Genomic DNA, 22376 nt, shown 5'->3' on the forward strand with positions numbered 1-22376 from the left:
TTTAACCCCAAAACAACCGCAGCGGCCGATCCCAACAATGCCGAATTACAAGTCATAAAACCTAAGAGCTTGCGCAGAAGCTTCACCAAAGCTCCCAAAGTGCATGCGCTACAAAAATACAACAAAGCGCATGCGAATCTGGGAGAAACAAAGAATATAATACAGCTGATAACGGGCAATTAGTGGCAATTAGTAATTAATACACTGGGAGAATTAAATTGCAATAATTATGTTATTTGATGCTGGCACAAGTCCCAACATCCTCCCCCCGTTGAATTCAATCTTTCAACAAAAAATCCTTAGGGGCATGGGACAGCTTCATCACATAATATTGCTGATCAAGGTCCATAATTCTCAGTTGCAGGCTGCCGTGTCCATCCAGATCCAGAGAACGCTCGAACCAGGCGTCAATAGAGTGGCGAAAGTGGAAGGAAACTTCTTTCCGAAATTGCGCGTAGGCGCACCTTTCGATTGCAGGATCGGGAGCCTTCACGGCTGGAGCAGCAGCCACCTTGGCAGCTGCAGACGGCGGCAGCAGCGATTTGGAAGGGTGCAGGCTAGAGTCCAGAATGGAGTCAGACCTGGGCGCTGACTTAATCGGCAACGGTGACAATAATCCAAATCCCGGGCCAGATGAGGGATTAAGTATAGCAGCTTCAGAAAATCCATCGCAGACAACTGCCAGATGCGACGTTGAAATAGCGACCACGGGGGGAGCGGTGGATAGCAGGGGCACTGATGAGACGAAATGGCACACGTCCTGGCTATCGTGATCGTTGTTCAAGGTTTGTTCCAACTTCAAATCCAGAGAACCCGATTGGATGTCGCGGTCCAGCGGGTAATCCTGACTGCATGAGCGACGATTTTCCAACGGACCATCCTGCACCTTCACCACCGCTATGGTTGGTTCTGCTATGGACGAAGCAGTGGGACCATTGGTGCCGTCGAGACGAGTGGAGTGTGCAGGTACCCTCATGGAGTGCTTTGCCATTCCCACCTGAATGTCAAAGCGCACATCAGCGGCAAGCTGGGAGAACTTCCAGCATAATTCACTCCCAACTTCAACTGAGCTCAATCGCTCTAACTCATCCTGGAGTGCGGTGAATTTCTTGCGCAACGCATTTTCCAACGGCTCCAGTACCATGATGGTCAAATCTCCCTTCTGCACTGCAGCCTTGACCTTATTATGCAGGGCTTCCATCTCCTGGCAGGTCACTTCTGCCCTTCGCCGCAATATCCTTTCCCTGCTTGCAGGAACCGAGGCACTAAATAAGTCTCCAGACTCCATTATGTAATTTGTGTTTGTGCAAGGTGCAATGTAATGGAAACAATAGCAACAAGTTTTCCTTTACAAGGTTTCCTTTAAGCACTTTAATGATCACAAATCAATTAGAGCGCGATCACGTCGGGGTCACCAATGTTGAGCTATCAGAATTTTGATAGCGACCGAATTAATACACAATCCACAATTCGATTTAAATATTTTTATTGGGTCAATTTAACCCCAAAACAACCGCAGCGGCCGATCCCAACAATGCCGAATTACAAATCATAAAACCTAAGAGCTTGCGCAGAAGCTTCACCAAAGCTCCCAAAGTGCATGCGCTACAAAAATACAACAAAGCGCATGCGAATCTGGGAGAAACAAAGAATATAATACAGCTGATAACGGGCAATTAGTGGCAATTAGTAATTAATACACTGGGAGAATTAAATTGCAATAATTATGTTATTTGATGCTGGCACAAGTCCCAACAGGACATTATTCCACTTTTTGGAACCCTCTGGTCCAGATCATGATAAATGATTTTGGGCAAACTGTTTCCTCATCTTTAAATTATTCCCTCGAAGGAGAGGAACTTTTCTGGCGATGCGTTCTTGTAAGCCAGCATTAGTAAGTCTACGACGAACTGATCTAGACGATATTTCATGGTCAAGACTTAGGATTCGGGTGTCGGTCGTTTGACAGGATTTCTTCTTCCGAACTCGAGTTTCGAATTGAACCTTGAATTTTAGGGCATTCTGGACCAAAAATAATGACTGCCAAAGTCTTTGAGCGATTTCCCGAAGACATTATCCTTCCTTTTGCAGAATTAAAGCAATTTTTTTTTTCTATTGTACAATTCTTTTTTTTGCCCTAACTATAGAATTTTTTTTCCTGGGATATCCTTAAATATGCTAGGAAATAATAAAAACCAACAAATCTTAACTCGAATCTAGCTTTAATCCTTTAAAATTTATCAAATACACAGGTGTACTTATTATTTTGACCAGACCAAAATCGCCCACCCAGCAGAAAATTAAGCTTAGTATTGAATACACGAGGTGCCCATATTTCAATTTTGTTTTAGAAATTGTGTAACATTGTAACTTATTAATATAAAAAAATTGACGGGTGTGCATTGCATAAAAATCGAGTTATATCCAAACAAATAAACACTATATCTGTGTACTTATTATTTTGGCCAGTAGTGTACAGCTGTACATACATATATTTATATGTTGTGCGGACTAAATAGATAAAAGACTGATGAGAAGACGGGGAAAACGGTAAAAGGGTTAGATTCAAAGTTCACCGAATACAGATGACAAGGTCCTTAATGAAGACGTGCTTTGTTTGTGTCATCGCACAATCGACTAAAGCTGCCACAAACATGCACAACAAACAATACATAGAATAATTCGCTTCATTACGTAATTAACAAGTGCATTTAAATTTAATTATCAGATCGGGCATATGGAAAAAATTCGCTAGGTGGCGACAAGCTTGCTCTAGTTTGTAGCTAGCGCGTATAGCCGAAGAATACCAAACGAACGGTATTGTTTTCATTAGATGAATTTTATCCAAACATTTGCCAACAGTAGTTTGGCTTGGGAGAAACTTGCGCAAATGTAAAACACTTTTGACCAAATTGGAGATAGTGGGGAGAACATTGGTGTCACCAGACAAAATATTTGTATATATGTACACAGATTCTGCTCGAAAATACGCGATTGGTACCTCAACCCGATCCGATATTTCTTTAAAAAGTTATTCAGGAAAGATTATTCAGGAATTAAAAAAGTTTGTCAAGTTTTTTTCACGGAGAAAGTCCCGTCTGTGTTTGCCTTATTTTTATACCCTTGCAGAGGGTATTATAATTTTGGTCAAAAGTGTACAACGCAGTGAAGGTTGTACCCCATATAAAATACAAATTCTTAATCAGAATCACCTTCTTAGTCGATATAAGCATGTCCGTCTGTCCATCTGTTTCTAGGCAGACAAGCCTTTCAGTTTTAAAGCTATCGCGTTGAAACTTTGCACACATCCTTGTTTTGTTTGCAGGCAGTATATAAGTTGGAACGGCCGGGATCGGTCACCTTTCAGCTGCCATATAACTGATTGATCGGAATGCCATAACTTTGGTGTTTTTAAAGTTAGAGGGTTGTTATACTTTCCTCACATGTTATACACGGCCAAAATATCTTATGTAAAAATTGTCATAAGTATCGGCCGACTCATATGGCCGACTGCCATATAACTGAACGATCCGAAATGGAACAATCTTGCTTTTTTTAAGGATGCTTGGGTCTGTTTTATACATTTCCCATGAAACAATTCCCATAATTGAAATTTTTGAATTGAGAATTGTGAAATTCCCGTAATTATCGGCCAACTATATGCGAACCGATATATGTGTTATTTAATAATACATATAAGCTGCTACTTAACTGCAAGGGTATATCGGCTCCGCCCAAAGTTACTTTTCTTTCTTGTTTCAGATTATGTTTCCTCTTGACAAGGTAAAATTATGGGATATAAATTTTGGTGTCGAAAAAATGCAAATAGGTATACAAAATTACACATTTTAAAATATTCTCACCCGGCACGTGTCTGTTCATTTTTGTAAGTTTTTTGCACGTGTCAAATAATTCCGAAGTACTACCTCCAAACGCAATATAAACAAAATAGTTAAACAATTAAAAAAAAGTTCTTTGTTTTATTCTTTTTTATTTATTATTTTTTGCTGCATTTAAATATTTTCAGTGTTTATTGAGATTTAATCCTTTCCAACGAAGTATTGGAATCAGGTACCGTAAATAACGATTATTGATATAATTTTTGTTTTAAAAATCACAAAATAATCATTATAATATAATAATAATAATATAATAATTGTCGGGTCAGGCAGCAGCCACGGCATAAATTGAATCATATATAAATAAATGTAACATATATATAGTAACATATCAACAAAATTTCTTTAAGTGTATATCAGTAAATTTTGTAAACCAATTTTGTAAACCGAAGCTGAAGCCTTTTGTATTGAAATTCGTAATCCAGCTGCAAATTGCATCATTCCAATTTTTGTAAAAACATAAACATTTAATTTTTCAATTCGGCTGAAAACAGTCTCATTTAAGATTTCCAATTTCTAAGAGCCACTTCAGATTGAAAACCAAAACAATATTTTGGTAAACAGAATCCCGACTCAAATCTTTCTCACTCCTTTTAAGTGAAATAAAACTAAACAGCTCAAACCATTCTTAAATGGGCATCCACTTCACAGGAAATTTCACATTTTCTTGTCACCTCGATTAATTGAGACCCAAAGTCTTCCACGTCAACTGACACCTCAAGTAATAGGTTCCGACTCAATCGATTTCCTTCAGAAAACAAAGCCTCTCTGAGAGAAAAGCTTCTTTCGAGCTTTGATCTGCAAAAAGCTTCAGCAAGGGTAGCTATAAAAGGGACTTAGAGCCCCAAAGTTAAGTTAGTTCTGAAACTCCAAAAATTCTAAGCAGTTTTAAAAAAATCACACTGTATCAAAAACGGAACTCAAATAAAAATATATTTTTTCAAACTATTTTTGAAGAAGATATTTAATTGGCGCAGCCGGTAGGATGTGTAAAAGTGACCAGTGATCAATCGAGATCATAGAACATCGTTGAAGTATTTTGTGCTAATGCAACTGCAGCCTTAATACTAACCGCGAGTGTTAATCGCTATTCACATCCGCAAAAGAACTTACGTGTTAGTTTCAATTTGTAGCCCACTTTTCGAAGTGTGACTGCTACCGAAAATATACAAAACACAAAAACTTAAAATAAATTAGTAGCCCGCTTTCATAGTGTGACCGCTACCGAAACAAATAAGAAATACGAACATTACAATGGCCGAACCAGTAGCACAAGTCCAGTTACTCTCCGAGCTACACCTTAATCAGGCTTTAAGCCAGATTAGGCAAGTTCCCAATTTTAATGGAAGCACCAGGGAATTAAGTGCATTCATCAGACGGATCGAATACATTTTAAATTTGTATCCATCAACTGATCCGCGTCAAACAGCTGTATTCTTCAGTGCAATCGAGATGCAATTATCAGGAGATGCCCAGCGAGTGTCACAGATATCAGCAGCAACCAATTGGCCCGATCTAAGGATTGCTCTCATCGATGAGTATAAAACCCAAACCCCATGCGAGGAATTACTAAGACGACTCTACAATACCCCTTTCAATGGAAGCATTCGTAAGTCCGTCGAGGATCTAGAATATAAAATATTTGTCATAACAAACAAATTGTCGTTAGAAAATAACAATTTAAATACCATGATTTATAATAATGCCATGAATAATACTGTAAAAGATGTAATAATGAGAAAACTTCCTGACAGGTTATTCATGACATTAGCAAGGCACGATATAACTACAGTCAGTAAACTTAAACAAGTAGCACAACAAGAAGGTTGTTATGATTCTGGTTCTGATAAAGTTAAATCACAACATAATTCAAAACAAAACGGACAAGATAGGAGAAATTATCAAAGAAATAATAATTTCCAAAGAAATAATTCCTTTTATAATAATAATAATCAACAAAATTATAATCAGCAAAGTAACTATAGACAACCAAATAATTTCAATCAACAACAATTTCAACAGGAATTGCAGCAAAATTTAAATCATGGTAGAGCTCAGAATCCTATGAATTATCAACAGCCAACATCTTCTTTACAAGGTTATAATTCTAACAAACCAGTGAAAAGACAGCGTGAATATTCAAGCGATCAATCTAGAATGGAAATCGAAAATTTTCATCAAATAGCCTCGGATCCAATAGAAGAAATAGAAATCCTTACATCAGAATAACTATTAACAATCGCGCATTTAAATGTGTAATAGATACAGGAAGTTCAATAAACCTAATAAAAGAAAATTATTTTAATTTCCCACAAACATTAAAAACGTTAGAAGTACACACAATTAATGGTGTAATTAAATTAAATAAGTCCGTAAATTTTAAATCAAGTAAACTTTGTCCGATCGATCAACCATTTTGGGTTCACAATTTTTCGCAAAAATATGACATATTGATAGGAAGAGAGTATTTAGAAGCATGTGAAGCAATTATTAATTATAAACAGGAAACAGTCACTTTGAGCGGATTTGTTTTTTCCATGATATATAACCACGAAGATTTCAAGAATTCCGAAATTGAAACATTGGAAGATTATCTCAGTCCACCTTCATCTGAGGATATATCTTTTAATTTTGCAATTAATAATGACTTAGAAGAAAATAATAAATTTCGAATAAATCATCTTAATAAAGAAGAAAGAACTAAATTAAATAACATTTTATTTGAATTTAGGGATATCCAGTACAGGGAAGGTGAAAATTTGACCTTTACCAGTGCTATAAAACATTCAATCCAAACCAAACATGAAGATCCTATTTACAAAAAACCTTATAAATACCCCCAAGCTTATGATCAAGAAGTAGAAGTCCAAATTAAAGAAATGATGAATCAGGGAATAATACGTAAATCGAAATCCCCTTATTGTTCTCCAATATGGATAGTCCCAAAGAAAGAAGATGCATCAGGTAAAAAGAAATTTCGAATAGTAATAGACTATCGAAGTCTAAATGAAATAACTATTGATGATAAGTATCCGATACCAGTTATGGATGAAATACTTGACAAACTTGGAAAGTGTCAATATTTTACAACAATTGACCTTGCCAAGGGTTTCCATCAAATTCAAATGGATGAAAATTCTATTTCAAAAACAGCTTTTTCTACTAAAAATGGACATTACGAATACACACGAATGCCATTTGGTCTGAAAAATGCGCCTGCAACTTTCCAACGTTGCTTGAACAATTTATTAGAAGATTTAATATACCAGCATTGCCTTGTTTACATGGATGACATAATTATATTTTCTACTTCATTAGAAGAACACATATTGTCCATAAAAAAGGTGTTTTCAAAACTTCGAGAAGCTAATCTTAAACTTCAACTTGACAAATGTGAGTTTATGAAAAAGGAAACTGAATTCCTTGGACATATAATAACAACAGAAGGAATAAAGCCAAACCCCCAAAAAATTGAGGCAATACAAAAATTTCCAATACCAAAAACTCAAAAAGAAATAAATTCATTTTTAGGTCTCTGTGGATTTTATAGAAAAGTCATACCTGATTTTGCTAAAATTGCAAAACCTATGACTGTAAACTTAAAGAAAGGTTCCACTATAAATTCAACCAATAAAGAATATTTAGAAGCATTTGAGAAATTAAAACTTCTTATTACATCAGACCCAATTTTAATTTACCCTAACTTTGAAAAATTATTTTCCTTAACAACAGATGCTAGCAATGTCGCCATAGGCGCAGTATTATCGCAAAATCATAAACCTATTTGTTATGCAAGTAGAACTCTTAATGAACATGAAATTAATTATTCAGCAATAGAAAAAGAGCTTCTGGCTATAGTCTGGGCCACTAAATATTTTAGGTCTTATCTCTTTGGTAGAAAATTCGAAATCCTTAGCGATCATAGACCATTAGTTTGGCTTCATAATATAAAAGAACCAAACATGAAACTACAAAGATGGAGAATAAAATTAAACGAGTTTGACTTCACTATTAAATATTTGCCGGGAAAGGAAAACCAGGTAGCTGATGCTCTGTCAAGAGTGAAGCTAGAAGAAAATTTTTTAGGAGAAACACCGGATAATACCGAGTCATTACCCACAATAGCAACAGTTCATAGTGCACATGAAGACAATCAGAATTATATAGAAATAACGGAAAGACCTTTAAACTATTACAATAGACAAATTGAATTTCATAGAGGAAACTCAAATGAAGTCAAATTGAGCCAATACTTTCATAAAACCAACCTTAAAATAATTTATAAAGAAATGACCCATGAATATGCAAAAGAATTAATTAAAGAATATTTGTGCTCTAAAAAAAGTGTTATTTATTTTCCTTGTGAAATGGACTTCATAATATTTCAAAATGCTTATATAGAAATCATCAGCCCAAACAACTTAACCAAAGTTATGAAAACTAGTACAATATTAACAGATGTCCAAACATTCGCCGAATTCAAAGAAATTGTCCTTAAAGCTCACGTAGAATTATTACATCCAGGAATAGAAAAACAAACAAGCCTTTTTAAAGAAAAATATTATTTTCCCGATTATCAGAGATTAATTCAGAATATTATAAATGAGTGTGAAATTTGTAACCTTGCTAAAGCAGAACACAGAGATACAAAACTTACATTTGAATTAACCCCAGAAACCTTTAACCCCAGAGAAAAATATGTTATAGATTTTTACATGATCGATAATAAACAATTCTTATCTTGCATTGATATTTATTCCAAATATGCTGCTTTAATAAATGTCAACAGTAGGGATTGGTTAGAAGCAAAAAGGGCATTACTCATGATATTTAATGTAATGGGTAAACCAAAAGAAATTAAAGCCGACAAAGACTCTGCATTTATGTGCTCAGCATTGCAACTTTGGCTGCAATCAGAAGATGTAAGAATAACTATAACCACAAGTAAAAATGGCGTTTCTGACATAGAGAGATTTCATAAAACTATTAATGAAAAATTAAGAATTATAAATTGTGAACGGAATCCTGAAAATATAATTACTAAATTTGAAACAATCGTTTATATTTATAATCATAAAACAAAACATAGCTCTACAGGTAGAACACCAGCAGACATTTTTATTTTCGCCGGAACTCCAAGTTATAATATTCAAGTGAATAAAATAAAGAAAATAAACAAGCTTAATAAAAATCGTCATACATTCGATATTGATACTAGGTATAGACAAGCTCCACTTATAAAATCTAAAACAACAAATCCTTTTAGGAAGACAGGCCAAATTACACAAACTGACGAAAAACATTATGTAGAAAAAAATAGAGGTAGAGAAATCACACACTATAAATCGAAATTTAAAAAGAAAAAGAAAATTAATACCAGCAAATATAATAATTCCAGATTTCCACCGGAAGACAACCCAGCTTAATAAAATTATCTTTTATATAATAACTTTATTATGTCTTATATATCACGCCATGTGTCAGAACATAGATATCAATCCAATTCAAGCAAAAAATGGATACTTAATTTTCCAAACAGGTAACATAGATCTTCCCACTAATTATGAATATCATTGTCTCACAGTCAATTTAACTAAAACTGAACAAACTTATAAAAATCTAATGGAACAAAGACGAGAATTTGAACATTTGGATCAAATTCAATATCTAAAAGAAAAATTAAATAGAGAAATGAATGGAATAAAAATTGCTCAACGAAACAAAAGAGGACTTGCAAATTTTGTAGGTACCTTTTATAAATATTTATTTGGCACATTGGATCAACAAGATAGGGAAGAATTAGAATCAAAAATTGATAACTTGTCCGAAAATAGTATACAGATCAACGATACAATACAGATCAAGTAAATCGTTTAAATGAAAACCAAAATGAAAACCAAAGGTTAGCAATCCTTATTTTCAATTTACAAGAATTTACAGAGTACATAGAAGACATTGAATTAGGAATGCAATTTACAAGATTAGGCATATTCAACCCAAAGCTCCTAAAACATGACCCGCTTAAACATATTAATTCAGAAAAATTGTTAAATATTAAAACATCTACTTGGTTATAAGTTACAAGAAGAATACCAAACGAACGGTATTGTTTTCATTAGATGAATTTTATCCAAACATTTGCCAACAGTAGTTTGGCTTGGGAGAAACTTGCGCAAATGTAAAACACTTTTGACCAAATTGGAGATAGTGGGGAGAACATTGGTGTCACCAGACAAAATATTTGTATATATGTACACAGATTCTGCTCGAAAATACGCGATTGGTACCTCAACCCGATCCGATATTTCTTTAAAAAGTTATTCAGGAAAGATTATTCAGGAATTAAAAAAGTTTGTCAAGTTTTTTTCACGGAGAAAGTCCCGTCTGCGTTTGCCTTATTTTTATACCCTTGCAGAGGGTATTATAATTTTGGTCAAAAGTGTACAACGCAGTGAAGGTTGTACCCCATAAAAAATACAAATTCTTAATCAGAATCACCTTCTTAGTCGATATAAGCATGTCCGTCTGTCCATCTGTTTCTAGGCAGACAAGCCTTTCAGTTTTAAAGCTATCGCGTTGAAACTTTGCACACATCCTTGTTTTGTTTGCAGGCAGTATATAAGTTGGAACGGCCGGGATCGGTCACCTTTCAGCTGCCATATAACTGATTGATCGGAATGCCATAACTTTGGTGTTTTTAAAGTTAGAGGGTTGTTATACTTTCCTCACATGTTATACACGGCCAAAATATCTTATGTAAAAATTGTCATAAGTATCGGCCGACTCATATGGCCGACTGCCATATAACTGAACGATCCGAAATGGAACAATCTTGCTTTTTTTAAGGATGCTTGGGTCTGTTTTATACATTTCCCATGAAACAATTCCCATAATTGAAATTTTTGAATTGAGAATTGTGAAATTCCCGTAATTATCGGCCAACTATATGCGAACCGATATATGTGTTATTTAATAATACATATAAGCTGCTACTTAACTGCAAGGGTATATCGGCTCCGCCCAAAGTTACTTTTCTTTCTTGTTTCAGATTATGTTTCCTCTTGACAAGGTAAAATTATGGGATATAAATTTTGGTGTCGAAAAAATGCAAATAGGTATACAAAATTACACATTTTAAAATATTCTCACCCGGCACGTGTCTGTTCATTTTTGTAAGTTTTTTGCACGTGTCAAATAATTCCGAAGTACTACCTCCAAACGCAATATAAACAAAATAGTTAAACAATTAAAAAAAAGTTCTTTGTTTTATTCTTTTTTATTTATTATTTTTTGCTGCATTTAAATATTTTCAGTGTTTATTGAGATTTAATCCTTTCCAACGAAGTATTGGAATCAGGTACCGTAAATAACGATTATTGATATAATTTTTGTTTTAAAAATCACAAAATAATCATTATAATATAATAATAATAATATAATAATTGTCGGGTCAGGCAGCAGCCACGGCATAAATTGAATCATATATAAATAAATGTAACATATATATAGTAACATATCAACAAAATTTCTTTAAGTGTATATCAGTAAATTTTGTAAACCAATTTTGTAAACCGAAGCTGAAGCCTTTTGTATTGAAATTCGTAATCCAGCTGCAAATTGCATCATTCCAATTTTTGTAAAAACATAAACATTTAATTTTTCAATTCGGCTGAAAACAGTCTCATTTAAGATTTCCAATTTCTAAGAGCCACTTCAGATTGAAAACCAAAACAATATTTTGGTAAACAGAATCCCGACTCAAATCTTTCTCACTCCTTTTAAGTGAAATAAAACTAAACAGCTCAAACCATTCTTAAATGGGCATCCACTTCACAGGAAATTTCACATTTTCTTGTCACCTCGATTAATTGAGACCCAAAGTCTTCCACGTCAACTGACACCTCAAGTAATAGGTTCCGACTCAATCGATTTCCTTCAGAAAACAAAGCCTCTCTGAGAGAAAAGCTTCTTTCGAGCTTTGATCTGCAAAAAGCTTCAGCAAGGGTAGCTATAAAAGGGACTTAGAGCCCCAAAGTTAAGTTAGTTCTGAAACTCCAAAAATTCTAAGCAGTTTTAAAAAAATCACACTGTATCAAAAACGGAACTCAAATAAAAATATATTTTTTCAAACTATTTTTGAAGAAGATATTTAATTGGCGCAGCCGGTAGGATGTGTAAAAGTGACCAGTGATCAATCGAGATCATAGAACATCGTTGAAGTATTTTGTGCTAATGCAACTGCAGCCTTAATACTAACCGCGAGTGTTAATCGCTATTCACATCCGCAAAAGAACTTACGTGTTAGTTTCAATTTGTAGCCCACTTTTCGAAGTGTGACTGCTACCGAAAATATACAAAACACAAAAACTTAAAATAAATTAGTAGCCCGCTTTCATAGTGTGACCGCTACCGAAACAAATAAGAAATACGAACATTACAATGGCCGAACCAGTAGCACAAGTCCAGTTACTCTCCGAGCTACACCTTAATCAGGCTTTAAGCCAGATTAGGCAAGTTCCCAATTTTAATGGAAGCACCAGGGAATTAAGTGCATTCATCAGACGGATCGAATACATTTTAAATTTGTATCCATCAACTGATCCGCGTCAAACAGCTGTATTCTTCAGTGCAATCGAGATGCAATTATCAGGAGATGCCCAGCGAGTGTCACAGATATCAGCAGCAACCAATTGGCCCGATCTAAGGATTGCTCTCATCGATGAGTATAAAACCCAAACCCCATGCGAGGAATTACTAAGACGACTCTACAATACCCCTTTCAATGCACAGTGGCCGGATTGACCGATTTTTTTGCATAAATTCAAAAAATTTATGACAAAATAATCGAATATTGTCTATAGATTCTAAAAGTAGATTGTCCAACTAGATGTAAACAAATAATTTTATATGAATATGTGCAATCCTGAGCTTATACGAGGGCTGCAAAGTTCATTAACCGATCAGCTGGTTATCGGACAAATTTTGGCGGGAATCTGCACACAGACTTTAAACTTGCCTCGTTTTATAATACAAGCACCAATTTTACCCAAAAAAAATGGAAAATATTATTAATGGTATGTAAAATATAATATAGAGAATCCGATTCGTAATCAGTGTTACGTGTTTTTTCTGTGAATTGTTTTCGTGATGTCCTAAAATACTAAAATTTTATTCAAAGTGTCTGTGTATTATGGAGTATAACTAATTTTCTGTCACTTTCTGTCACCATCTGAGCTTGCAGAAGTGTTAATGTATATTTAATCTTTACAACGTAATTAAATACTTTTGCTCCTTTTTGCTCCTTTTTCTACCATTGTCAGTTAAAGACAAGGTCGAGTTCAGTCACAGCACACTTTTTGAGGTTTGGCAGCGTAGCAATAAAAGCAAAGATGCGGTATTTGACTACATTTTGGAAAAACTTGGCACGCAAAATCTTGACTCCGAAGATATTCAGAACATTATGAAAAAAATAAAATCTTTTGATATATATATTAGCCAAAAACTAGCTAAATATAATAGGAATGTAACTCGCTTTAAAGAAAATAAGGCTGATTGGCTCAATTCTAAAATGATAATTGAATTCAGTGTGACAAGTTCACCTTCAAGCATCCAAAATGTGAAACGGGGAAGACCACAAATGAGCTATGAACATGGAGGTAAACGTCTAAAACATAAATTGGCATCTAACCTAGCCAACTGTGAGGATAATAACACAAGTTTGTTGCTGCACGCAGCTGCAGTTTCAGCAAAGAAAGCGAATGAAAAAGACATTGTATGTGTTTTAAAGAATTCCGTTCTATCGGAAAATGGAGCAAAAGAGGCAAAACGAAAACTATTTGTACCAGAGCCAGTACCCCTAACTCCTGACGAAGCTTTGGTATTTATCCTAGAAAATTCTTTGAGTAAATCTCAATATAAAAATATACGAGACACAAATAGTACTCACTTACCTGATATATATCCGCCTTATGACAAGGTTGTGAAAGCGAAGCTGGATTGTAGGCCTGAGGATATAATAGTTACCGAAGTTTCATGTAAAGTTACTCTGCAAAACTTGCTCAACCACACTGCAAGCAGAATACTACAAATGCAGGAAGATGTACTCAGGTCCTTTAAATCGATCAAAGATCTGATTTTAATTGTAAGCTATGGGTTTGACGGATCTACTGGGCAAAGCATATATAAGCAGAAATTCAATGATCATGAACCGGTTTCAAGCGATCATTCATTGTTTGTCACAACCATAATTCCACTTACATTAAAGGATAATATTGGTACAATATTGTGGATGAACCGGACACCACAGTCTGTAAGGTTTTGCAGACCATTAAAATTGGAATTTAAAAAAGAAACTTCAGAACATATTCTCTCAGAAAAAAAAGATTTAGATGAACAAATAAAAAGTTTGTCTCCTTTTGTACATCAAATTACTGATGACCAAACAGTTTTGGTTTCATTTGATCTTCATATGACGCTGATTGATGGTAAAGTGCTTAATGTTTTAACCAACACAAACTCTTGCCAAAAATGTCCTGTATGCGGCAGCGGCCCAAAGCAGTTTTTGGAGATTCATGACATACATTCACCAACATTTAAGCCGAAACCTGAAAGCCTTCAATATGGTGTGAGCCCACTGCATGCATGGATTCGATTTTTTGAGTTTCTCTTGAACATTTCGTCCAGAATTCATATTTGCAAGTGGCAAATTCGAGATGGAAATGATAAATTAATAATGGCAGCTACAAAGAGGGAAATTCAGGAGCGAATGCGAAGGGAAATGGGGCTAAATGTTGATAAGCCAAAACAAAATGGTAGCGGAAACACAAATGATGGAAACACGGCCAGAATGGCGTTCAAAAATGTCGAATTATTGGCAGAAATTCTAAAGATGGATTTTTATATTTTAAATCGTTTTAAAATTATTCTTATAACCATATCCTGTGAACTTTCAGTTAATGCAGACAAGTTTCAAGACTTCTGTGATATTACATTTAAATTGTATTTAGAAAAGTATAGGTGGTACCCAATGTCACCTACGGTTCACAAAATTCTTGTACACGGTGCAGATATTATGAATAATTCAGTAGTACCTGTTGGCTGTCTAGGCGAAAGTGCATCAGAGGCACGGAATAAATTTTATAAGATTTATAGGCGATCTCACGCAAGACAGAATTCGAGGCTGAACAACATAATGGATGTGTTCCAAAGGTCCATGGACTCCTCTGATCCTTTATTGTCCAGCCTACATCTGAACAAAAGATTAAAGAAAAATAAAAGTAAAAATCTACCACACGAAGTTATTGAACTTTTGGAAATCCCTATAATTCCTTCAAATTTAACCAGCTGTAATACGACTGAAGATGAACAAAACAACTCCAGTTCCGACTCAAATAATTCATTCTTATTCGAACTGGATGCGGAAGAAAGTTAAAAAAACAGGCACAATAATATTTTATAGTTATCAGATTAAAAACAATAATAAATTTAACAACAATATATATGAAATGTACTTCTTTGACTATCCATGCTTACATGGGGTTTGTTCGAATTTATGGATTTGGGGGCGGCAAGTGTGGGCATGGCCAGATCGAATTCAAATTTTGGCTATAATTTTTTGGTGATCTTATTATCAAATGTGCCAAGTTACAACTCTGTAGGATCATTATTGGATTTTATGCAAAAAAATCGGCCATTTCGGCCACTGTGCAATGGAAGCATTCGTAAGTTCGTCGAGGATCTAGAATATAAAATATTTGTCATAACAAACAAATTGTCGTTAGAAAATAACAATTTAAATACCATGATTTATAATAATGCCATGAATAATACTGTAAAAGATGTAATAATGAGAAAACTTCCTGACAGGTTATTCATGACATTAGCAAGGCACGATATAACTACAGTCAGTAAACTTAAACAAGTAGCAAACAAGAAGGTTGTTATGATTCTGGTTCTGATAAAGTTAAATCACAACATAATTCAAAACAAAACGGACAAGATAGGAGAAATTATCAAAGAAATAATAATTTCCAAAGAAATAATTCCTTTTATAATAATAATAATCAACAAAATTATAATCAGCAAAGTAACTAAAGACAACCAAATAATTTCAATCAACAACAATTTCAACAGGAATTGCAGCAAAATTTAAATCATGGTAGAGCTCAGAATCCTATGAATTATCAACAGCCAACATCTTCTTTACAAGGTTATAATTCTAACAAACCAGTGAAAAGACAGCGTGAATATTCAAGCGATCAATCTAGAATGGAAATCGAAAATTTTCATCAAATAGCCTCGGATCCAATAGAAGAAATAGAAATCCTTACATCAGAATAACTATTAACAATCGCGCATTTAAATGTGTAATAGATACAGGAAGTTCAATAAACCTAATAAAAGAAAATTATTTTAATTTCCCACAAACATTAAAAACGTTAGAAGTACACACAATTAATGGTGTAATTAAATTAAATAAGTCCGTAAATTTTAAATCAAGTAAACTTTGTCCGATCGATCAACCATTTTGGGTTCACAATTTTTCGCAAAAATATGACATATTGATAGGAAGAGAGTATTTAGAAGCATGTGAAGCAATTATTAATTATAAACAGGAAACAGTCACTTTGAGCGGATTTGTTTTTTCCATGATATATAACCACGAAGATTTCAAGAATTCCGAAATTGAAACATTGGAAGATTATCTCAGTCCACCTTCATCTGAGGATATATCTTTTAATTTTGCAATTAATAATGACTTAGAAGAAAATAATAAATTTCGAATAAATCATCTTAATAAAGAAGAAAGAACTAAATTAAATAACATTTTATTTGAATTTAGGGATATCCAGTACAGGGAAGGTGAAAATTTGACCTTTACCAGTGCTATAAAACATTCAATCCAAACCAAACATGAAGATCCTATTTACAAAAAACCTTATAAATACCCCCAAGCTTATGATCAAGAAGTAGAAGTCCAAATTAAAGAAATGATGAATCAGGGAATAATACGTAAATCGAAATCCCCTTATTGTTCTCCAATATGGATAGTCCCAACGAAAGAAGAAGATCAGGTAAAAATCATCAGGTAAAAAGAAATTTCGAATAGTAATAGACTATCGAAGTCTAAATGAAATAACTATTGATGATAAGTATCCGATACCAGTTATGGATGAAATACTTGACAAACTTGGAAAGTGTCAATATTTTACAACAATTGACCTTGCCAAGGGTTTCCATCAAATTCAAATGGATGAAAATTCTATTTCAAAAACAGCTTTTTCTACTAAAAATGGACATTACGAATACACACGAATGCCATTTGGTCTGAAAAATGCGCCTGCAACTTTCCAACGTTGCTTGAACAATTTATTAGAAGATTTAATATACCAGCATTGCCTTGTTTACATGGATGACATAATTATATTTTCTACTTCATTAGAAGAACACATATTGTCCATAAAAAAGGTGTTTTCAAAACTTCGAGAAGCTAATCTTAAACTTCAACTTGACAAATGTGAGTTTATGAAAAAGGAAACTGAATTCCTTGGACATATAATAACAACAGAAGGAATAAAGCCAAACCCCCAAAAAATTGAGGCAATACAAAAATTTCCAATACCAAAAACTCAAAAAGAAATAAATTCATTTTTAGGTCTCTGTGGATTTTATAGAAAATTCATACCTGATTTTGCTAAAATTGCAAAACCTATGACTGTAAACTTAAAGAAAGGTTCCACTATAAATTCAACCAATAAAGAATATTTAGAAGCATTTGAGAAATGAAAACTTCTTATTACATCAGACCCAATTTTAATTTACCCTAACTTTGAAAAATTATTTTCCTTAACAACAGATGCTAGCAATGTCGCCATAGGCGCAGTATTATCGCAAAATCATAAACCTATTTGTTATGCAAGTAGAACTCTTAATGAACATGAAATTAATTATTCAGCAATAGAAAAAGAGCTTCTGGCTATAGTCTGGGCCACTAAATATTTTAGGTCTTATCTCTTTGGTAGAAAATTCGAAATCCTTAGCGATCATAGACCATTAGTTTGGCTTCATAATATAAAAGAACCAAACATGAAACTACAAAGATGGAGAATAAAATTAAACGAGTTTGACTTCACTATTAAATATTTGCCGGGAAAGGAAAACCAGGTAGCTGATGCTCTGTCAAGAGTGAAGCTAGAAGAAAATTTTTTAGGAGAAACACCGGATAATACCGAGTCATTACCCACAATAGCAACAGTTCATAGTGCACATGAAGACAATCAGAATTATATAGAAATAACGGAAAGACCTTTAAACTATTACAATAGACAAATTGAATTTCATAGAGGAAACTCAAATGAAGTCAAATTGAGCCAATACTTTCATAAAACCAACCTTAAAATAATTTATAAAGAAATGACCCATGAATATGCAAAAGAATTAATTAAAGAATATTTGTGCTCTAAAAAAAGTGTTATTTATTTTCCTTGTGAAATGGACTTCATAATATTTCAAAATGCTTATATAGAAATCATCAGCCCAAACAACTTAACCAAAGTTATGAAAACTAGTACAATATTAACAGATGTCCAAACATTCGCCGAATTCAAAGAAATTGTCCTTAAAGCTCACGTAGAATTATTACATCCAGGAATAGAAAAACAAACAAGCCTTTTTAAAGAAAAATATTATTTTCCCGATTATCAGAGATTAATTCAGAATATTATAAATGAGTGTGAAATTTGTAACCTTGCTAAAGCAGAACACAGAGATACAAAACTTACATTTGAATTAACCCCAGAAACCTTTAACCCCAGAGAAAAATATGTTATAGATTTTTACATGATCGATAATAAACAATTCTTATCTTGCATTGATATTTATTCCAAATATGCTGCTTTAATAAATGTCAACAGTAGGGATTGGTTAGAAGCAAAAAGGGCATTACTCATGATATTTAATGTAATGGGTAAACCAAAAGAAATTAAAGCCGACAAAGACTCTGCATTTATGTGCTCAGCATTGCAACTTTGGCTGCAATCAGAAGATGTAAGAATAACTATAACCACAAGTAAAAATGGCGTTTCTGACATAGAGAGATTTCATAAAACTATTAATGAAAAATTAAGAATTATAAATTGTGAACGGAATCCTGAAAATATAATTACTAAATTTGAAACAATCGTTTATATTTATAATCATAAAACAAAACATAGCTCTACAGGTAGAACACCAGCAGACATTTTTATTTTCGCCGGAACTCCAAGTTATAATATTCAAGTGAATAAAATAAAGAAAATAAACAAGCTTAATAAAAATCGTCATACATTCGATATTGATACTAGGTATAGACAAGCTCCACTTATAAAATCTAAAACAACAAATCCTTTTAGGAAGACAGGCCAAATTACACAAACTGACGAAAAACATTATGTAGAAAAAAATAGAGGTAGAGAAATCACACACTATAAATCGAAATTTAAAAAGAAAAAGAAAATTAATACCAGCAAATATAATAATTCCAGATTTCCACCGGAAGACAACCCAGCTTAATAAAATTATCTTTTATATAATAACTTTATTATGTCTTATATATCACGCCATGTGTCAGAACATAGATATCAATCCAATTCAAGCAAAAAATGGATACTTAATTTTCCAAACAGGTAACATAGATCTTCCCACTAATTATGAATATCATTGTCTCACAGTCAATTTAACTAAAACTGAACAAACTTATAAAAATCTAATGGAACAAAGACGAGAATTTGAACATTTGGATCAAATTCAATATCTAAAAGAAAAATTAAATAGAGAAATGAATGGAATAAAAATTGCTCAACGAAACAAAAGAGGACTTGCAAATTTTGTAGGTACCTTTTATAAATATTTATTTGGCACATTGGATCAACAAGATAGGGAAGAATTAGAATCAAAAATTGATAACTTGTCCGAAAATAGTATACAGATCAACGAATTAAATAAAGTTATTGATGCAATTAATAAAGGAATAGAAACAGTAAATCGTTTAAATGAAAACCAAAATGAAAACCAAAGGTTAGCAATCCTTATTTTCAATTTACAAGAATTTACAGAGTACATAGAAGACATTGAATTAGGAATGCAATTTACAAGATTAGGCATATTCAACCTAAAGCTCCTAAAACATGACCCGCTTAAACATATTAATTCAGAAAAATTGTTAAATATTAAAACATCTACTTGGTTACAAGTTAATACTAACGAAATATTGATAATTTCTCATATTCCTCGTACTATTATTAAAACCCCCATTTACAAAATTTTACCGTATCCGGATCAGAATCAGAATATAATAACCGAAACATTGCATGATAAATATTACATAAAAAATCAGCAAGTCTTTAAAGTAAAAACAAAAGAAATAGTAAATAATAAATGTATAATAGGTCTCTTAAGACAAACAAATACAGAATGTAGATATACAAAAATGTACAAGAACTTCGAATTAAATTATATTGAACCCAACATTATAATAACATGGAATTTACCAAAAACTTTGTTAAATCAGAATTGTATAAATAAAGATCTAATAGCAGAAGGAAACAATATAATAAAAGTATTCAACTGTTCTATACAAATAGAAGATGTAATAATAACAAATACTATGCTTGATTACACCCGAACTATTTATGTAAACAACAACATAACTAAACTCGAACCTTTATCGTATATCGTAGCCAAAGAAATATTCCAAAACCACTCAAAACAATATTTTAAAACTCAAACAATTTTACTAATACTACTAGTAGTAATAATTATTATTATAATCATATATTTGATTTATAAATTTAAGAACATCCCAAAAAGGATAATAATTAATTATAAAAAACAAAAGGTTATAACTCCCGAAGAAGAAACTATAAGTTCAGAGAATAAAGAACATGACCTACAGTTATACCCCAAACTAACCGCCTGAGGACAGGCTAAATTCTTAAGGATGGGGAAGTAACATATCAACAAAATTTCTTTAAGTGTATATCAGTAAATTTTGTAAACCAATTTTGTAAACCGAAGCTGAAGCCTTTTGTATTGAAATTCGTAATCCAGCTGCAAATTGCATCATTCCAATTTTTGTAAAAACATAAACATTTAATTTTTCAATTCGGCTGAAAACAGTCTCATTTAAGATTTCCAATTTCTAAGAGCCACTTCAGATTGAAAACCAAAACAATATTTTGGTAAACAGAATCCCGACTCAAATCTTTCTCACTCCTTTTAAGTGAAATAAAACTAAACAGCTCAAACCATTCTTAAATGGGCATCCACTTCACAGGAAATTTCACATTTTCTTGTCACCTCGATTAATTGAGACCCAAAGTCTTCCACGTCAACTGACACCTCAAGTAATAGGTTCCGACTCAATCGATTTCCTTCAGAAAACAAAGCCTCTCTGAGAGAAAAGCTTCTTTCGAGCTTTGATCTGCAAAAAGCTTCAGCAAGGGTAGCTATAAAAGGGACTTAGAGCCCCAAAGTTAAGTTAGTTCTGAAACTCCAAAAATTCTAAGCAGTTTTAAAAAAATCACACTGTATCAAAAACGGAACTCAAATAAAAATATATTTTTTCAAACTATTTTTGAAGAAGATATTTAATTATATATAAATGTAATAATTATAGTTTAGCATATAATTATTTTCTCATCGCTGTTGTTAGTCGCAAGCCGACTCTTCTCGGCCGCTCGGCTTTATTTTATCTTTGTCATTAAGTTAACGAGCTTTCGCCCGTCCTATGCTAAAAGGCGGGACCACTTGTACTCTCTATCTCAGTGCATACGCATTCTAAATCGGAGCTTTCTGGCACTCCATTTCATATGCGAATAAATAAACATTTTATAACGTTTTGAAACAGATAATTCCCTTTTTGTTATTTTGGAAAAAGGGAAAAAGTCATTGATAAGGCTTAATGACCAAACAATAATCATTATTTGTGAAAAAATAAAAATCCAAAATAATCATTATTTGTGATATTTTTTTTTTTTCGCTCAAAAATATCACTCAATTCATGATTGCGGGCGATGTATAAAATTTTTTGAACATATGAGTGCATAACTCAATAGACCATGTATATAGGTCCAAATGAACACTATGGCGGGGCTCCAGCAAGCACCTGCAGTGCCAGGGTTGACACTGTACGGCATACCGGGAGGCATCCTAAAAGGATCAGCCTCTGGCAGGCAAGAAGTCGCCTCCTAGCTACACCTTGCCTCATCGTCACGACATACCTCACCGAGGCACCAAACAGTGCACAAGGCACCATGAGTCCGGCATAAATGGTCCGCCTGGCCCGAGGACTGAATCCCCAGTCGACTCGAAGCACACGCGCCAATGCTTGTACGACTCCGGTCATTCGCTATTAGAAATTAGAATTGGTTCGTTACGATACTAAAAAAAAAACGTGACGTAGAAGAAATCTTATGGGCGTGTGTGTAAGATATAAGAATA

This window comes from Drosophila ananassae, chromosome 3R, assembly GCF_017639315.1.
Source record: "Drosophila ananassae strain 14024-0371.13 chromosome 3R, ASM1763931v2, whole genome shotgun sequence".
Taxonomy (NCBI): Eukaryota; Metazoa; Arthropoda; class Insecta; order Diptera; family Drosophilidae; genus Drosophila; species Drosophila ananassae.